Raw genomic sequence first — 6,000 nt, forward strand, 5'->3', positions numbered from 1 at the left:
TGTTCAGTGTACAGTTTTCTGACGTCTGCTTTGGAAGTTATGATACAGAGTGAGTGAACGTTCTCGAAGCGTGCAGATAATAGTAACTGAAACATTGTACGTTTCACATCAGTCCCTCACACATGTTCATGAACTGTTTCGAACTAATTAATAATACATTTTTTAATATATTTTTTTCATTACTAACTTACCGGTTCAACAACCAAACTCCAGCAAAACATGTTAAAAAAAAAAATCTGCTACTACTACTACTACCACTGCTGCTGCCGCTGTTGCTTCTGCTATTGCTGCTCTGCGGCTGCTGCTGTACTACTGCTGCTGCCGCCTGCTGCTACTTCAGTTACAACTACTTCTGCTGCTGCTGCTAATACTACTGCTGCTGCTACTACCGCTACTACTACGACTAAAGCAACAACTGCAACAGCCGCTACTGCTGCTGCTGCTGCTACTACTGCTCAGTGCTATTGCTGCTACTGTCGCAACTGCTAATACAAGGATGGATATGATTTTGTAAGTCGATTTATGAAAATGATGAAAAGGAAGGATTTCCATAGTATCTGTTCTCGACTGAAAGGACCGTTTGAGTAAATTTGTGACTGCTCCTTTTTCATACTGATGTCCAGTTTTATGCTGAATCATAGTTTTCCTGTCGTAGCGGATTCTTATATATATTCATTATTATTAACGTATTTTTTTCAAACTGTTTAACCCTTTTCGTGTAAAAATTGAAGGTTCTCTCACAAGGCACAGGAAAATATTACAGTGCAGTGAGGCGATTCATTTGTGTTCGTTGTTATGTCTTTGAACGTGGACATTTCGCCACAGAGAACCGCTGGAAACAACTTCATTGTTCACCCGAAAACGGAGTACGGCTGTCAAAATGACACGGTTAAAAAAAAAAAGAAGTCTTGCACATCATATAGAAGCCCACTTGTGTACACACACACACACACACACACACACACACACACACTATGTATGTATATATGTGTATATGTGTGTGTATATATATATATATATTATATATATATATATATATATATATATATCTACATGTGTGTGGGGGGGTGGGGGTGTGTGTACAGACAGAGACAGTGAGAAAAAAGATATGAATGCGAATGATTTATTGTGGTTTGGCACATTTTTGAGCATTCACAAGATGACATGCTGGGGAATGAGTATGGACAGAGAAAGGATATGAAACAGAGAGAGAAAGAGAATGGTAGAGAGAGAGAGACAGAGAGACGAGGTGGGAATTGTAGGAAAGGAACTCAAACGCACGCGAACACACACAGACACACACACACACACACACACACACACACACACACACACACATATATATATATATATCGCCAACCACTGGCTGTGGGAACTGGCTCTGACACACCACACACCCCTCACCCCGCCCACCCATTCCCGAGACAATCATTCTGAGACCCGAATCTTCCCCCAACCCCCTGGGAGCGGTCTGGGTAAACACTGTCTGGTACTGACAATTTCCCACCACAACATCCACACATGCACACACACATGCACGCACACTGACGCGCATGCGCACACACACATACACGTGCGCGCGCACACATCAGTACACAAGTGCGCGCACTGAGGCACACACATGCTGTCAGCCTCCCGTCCTACACCACAACACCCAGACACACACACACACACACTCATATACATGCACACACACACTTACACATATATATACACGTACGCAAACACACACATACACGGACACACACACACACACATACATACACATGCACACACACATATACACACACACGTACGCACACACGCACACATACACACGTACGCACGTAAGCGCACATACACACGTACACACACACACACACGCACGCACACTGGCACACACATACAAGCGCGCACGCACACACACATCTACGAAAGCAAAGACATGCACACATGCATACACACACAGCTTGCTGAAATAGCTCAGTACTTATGCACATGCTGTGAAACCTGTTGTGTGTGTGTGTGACTTTTCTATGTCTGTTTGTCCATGCCTGTCTTTGTAGTTCTTTGTTGAACTCCAATTCAACTTGACCTTACAGGCAAATATCGTTAGGTACCTGGAGTCAGTCAGTTCTTCTTAGCTCTCTCCATACGAACGGCGAAAGAGACGACGTTAACAGCGCTTCATCCCAATTACCATCATCAAAATATTGCAAGCGGAATGCTCTTACACTGAAGAGGTGAATGTTGACAAAGAATACCACATTTCTGACGACGGAAGCTAAAGGTTGGGTCATTCAGACACCCACTGGACATCCGAGGGGTCTGTGTAGAGGAGAAGAGAGGACTGGCCGTACTGAGTGAGTTAATCTGATTGGCTCAACAGCCGAGTGGTTAAGGCGTTGCACTTTCAATCTGGAGGTCCTAGTCGCGACGCCTTGGGCCGTTTTCAAGAGACCATCGTGCCTGCGGGTAAATGTGCATCCGCGAGCAAATCTACCTGAGGTAAGCAGTATCCAGCCAGTATTCAGGAACACTCGAGTCTACCTGCGGGTCTCCAAACCCAAGGGCAAATTTGCCCTTACTACTTGCCAAGGGTGACTACCCACGAAGCAGAGGTAAATATGGCGGATCCTTTTGTGACGTTGTTTTTGTTGAGGGGAATCAGGCGTGCCTTGCGGATTGCCCGTGTTTTGCTAATTCTCTCGGCAATGCTCTGAACTGTCATGTAGTGAGATGTAAAAGAGCATGCACCAAATAGGAAGGGAATCACTAGGATTTTAATTATAGACAATGGGTTAGCTGCCCGGGTGCAAAGCGTGTCTTGAATACGTAGATAACTCTCTCCATACGAACGGCGAAAGAGACGACGTTAACAGCGTTTCACCCCAATTACCACCATCAAAATATTTCAAGTGGAAGGCTCTTATACTGAAGAGGTGAATGTTGACAAAGAACACCACAATTCTGACGACGGAAGCTAAAGGTCGGGTCATTCAGACACCCACTGGACATCCGAGGGGTCTGTGTAGAGGAGAAGAGAGGACTGGCCGTACTGAGTGAGTTAACCTGACCCTCAATGCAAACTGTACCTGCGGGTACCTACCATGTGAAGGGTAACTTGCCTTCAGGAAAAGTGAAGCTGAATACGGCCTCTCCCTGGTGGGTTATAATGGTTGAGAGTTTTTTTTCCCGATCTCCCGGATCAACAGAGGTGCCGATATGCAAGTGCCTTAACTTCCTTCATGTGTGTACTTACAGAATGCAGAATATCAAATACGCACGTTAAAGTTCCCAAATCCATGTCACCATCGGTGTGTTATGGAAACAAGGACAAACACATGAAACCCGGAAAATGGAGTGTGGCTGCCTAAATGTCAGGGCAAAAACGTTCATGCACATAAAAGCCCATTCGTAAATGTGAGTGAACGTGGTAGATGCAGTCCAGGCAAGAAGAAGAAGAAGAAGAAGAAGCAACATTGGCCAATAAGATGTCAAGTAATCTTTGTCCTTCTCTCTCTCTCTCTCTCTTTAGCTTTCTGCCCGCCATCTGTCCAGGTTTCAACATATCTCCAGCTTTTGAAAAGCTTTAAAAGAGTAAAGTTTGATCAGAAATAGATACAATATGATAACATATGCTCCTTCTCTCTCTCTCTCTCTCTCTCTCTCTCTCTCTCTCTCTCTCTCTTTTAATGCAAACGAAGAACAGACATCGAATGGACACATGTAACCAGTTTGATGATCTCAACTTCACAGACGACACTATGGGAGACTACTGCACAGCAGCGAAACAATGCAACAAGAAGAAGAAGACAGGATTCTTCAAAACAAAAAAAAACTATTTAAAAAAAATGCAACAAGGTAAACAGAACCCAGTAAGATGATCATCGACATGGGCAAACGAGGATAACACTAATCCCCCCCCCCCTCCCCCTTCCTCCCCCACAAACCCAACTCACCCACCACCCCAACACCCCCCCACAGCTCATGTTGGAGAAGCAAGATTCGACCACCCACATAGAAAGCCTCGTGAGCAAAGAGAATGTGTGAGACGGGAGAGGGTGAAAACAGACACAGAAATACACAGACACAGACAGACACAGCGAGGTCGCCTAACAAGAGGTGAGGGACAGGGCAAGGCATGGCAAGGCAAGGCAAGGCAAGGCAAGGCAAGAAGATTATTTCGTGAAACATAACATGCATTCATCTTTTACACATATCATGCAAACAAAAAGGGTGATGCTAAAAACTAGAAATAGTCCCATTCGTTCAATCACTCAATATACACATTAACTCTCTCCATACGAACGGCGAAAGAGACGACATTAACAGCGTTTCTCCCCAATTACCACCATCAAAATATTACAAGCGGAAGGCTCTTATACTGAAGAGGTGAATGTTGACAAAGAATGCCACAATTCTGACGACGGAAGCTAAAGGTTGGATCATTGAGACACCCACTGGACATCCGAGGGGTCTGTGTAGAGGAGAAGAGAGGACTGGCCGTACTGAGTGAATTAACAAGCAATATTTCACTTATTATACAAGCAAACAAAATTTCCCTATCAATGGAAAACATTCTGGAGATAAGAACTACGTATGGAAGAAATAAAGGATTTTAGTTTTGACAGTATTCTTTTTTTCCCCAGAAAACACTAAGTAGAATTTAATGGATTTGAGCAGATTCTGTAATATGTAGATATACATTTTTGTCTTCTGTTTTCAGGAAAAAAAGAAGAAAAAGAAGAAAAAGAAAAAGAAAAACACAAAAAAACCAGGGGCATACAAACAAATAGTGAAACTCATCAGCAATGTCGTTTGTGAAGCATTTATCACAGATTCTTTCATTTCTGGGTAAATTGTAAAAAACAAAAACAAAACACAACAACACAACAACAACAACAAAAAACAACAACAAAAAAACACCACTGTCTATAAACAGGCAAAAGGATTACTGGTTGTTGTAAACTTTACTAACTCTATCACACAGTCATTTGATAACACTTGGTCACGCCACAAGCATCCCCTAACACAGAGATACTGGGGTGGGCAAAGGAAATCGATCCATCTGCAAAAACGCATCAGCCCGATCTCAAACGAGAGAACTTCTTCTTCTTCTTCTTCGTTCATGGGCTGCAACTCCCACATTCACTCGTATGTACATGAGTGGGCTTTCACGTGCATGACAGTTTTTACCCCGCCCATGTAGGCAGACATAATCCGTTTTCGGGGGAAACGAGAGAACTGAACCCGTGGGCGGAACATGAGATAGTCTGCCCAGCAGCCTCCAGGGCTCAGCAGTCACAGGATGGCGTGCGAAGCATTGCGACCGGGACAAGGGTGTAGAGTGATGGCCTGGAGGTAATACGTCCGCCTTGGAAACGAGCGAATCTGAGCGCTCTGGTTCGAATCACGGCTAGATATACATTTTTGTCTTCTGCTTTCAGGAAAAAAAAGAAGAAAAAGAAGAAAAAGAAAAAGAAAAACACAAAAAACCAGGGGCATACAAACAAATAGTGAAACTCATCAGCAATGTCGTTTGTGAAGCATTTATCACAGATTCTTTCATTTCTGGGTAAATTGTAAAAAACAAAAACAAAACACAACCCCCCCAAAAACAACAACAACAACAACAACACAACAACAACAAAAAAAAAAAACACCACTGTCTATAAACAGGCAAAAGGATTACTGGTTGTTCTAAACTTTACTAACTCTATCATACAGTCATTTGATAACACTTGGTCATGCCACAAGCATCCCCTAACACAGAGATACTGGGGTGGGCAAAGGAAATCGATCCATCTGCAAAAACGCATCAGCCCGATCTCAAACGAGAGAACTTCTTCTTCTTCTTCGTTCATGGGCTGCAACTCCCACATTCACTCGTATGCACATGAGTGGGCTTTCACGTGCATGACAGTTTTTACCCCGCCCATGTAGGCAGACATAATCCGTTTTCGGGGGAAACGAGAGAACTGAACCCGTGGGCGGAACCTGAGATAGTCTGCTCAGCAG

The sequence above is a fragment of the Babylonia areolata genome, chromosome 23 (genome assembly GCF_041734735.1).
Source record: "Babylonia areolata isolate BAREFJ2019XMU chromosome 23, ASM4173473v1, whole genome shotgun sequence".
NCBI classification, from domain to species: Eukaryota; Metazoa; Mollusca; class Gastropoda; order Neogastropoda; family Buccinidae; genus Babylonia; species Babylonia areolata.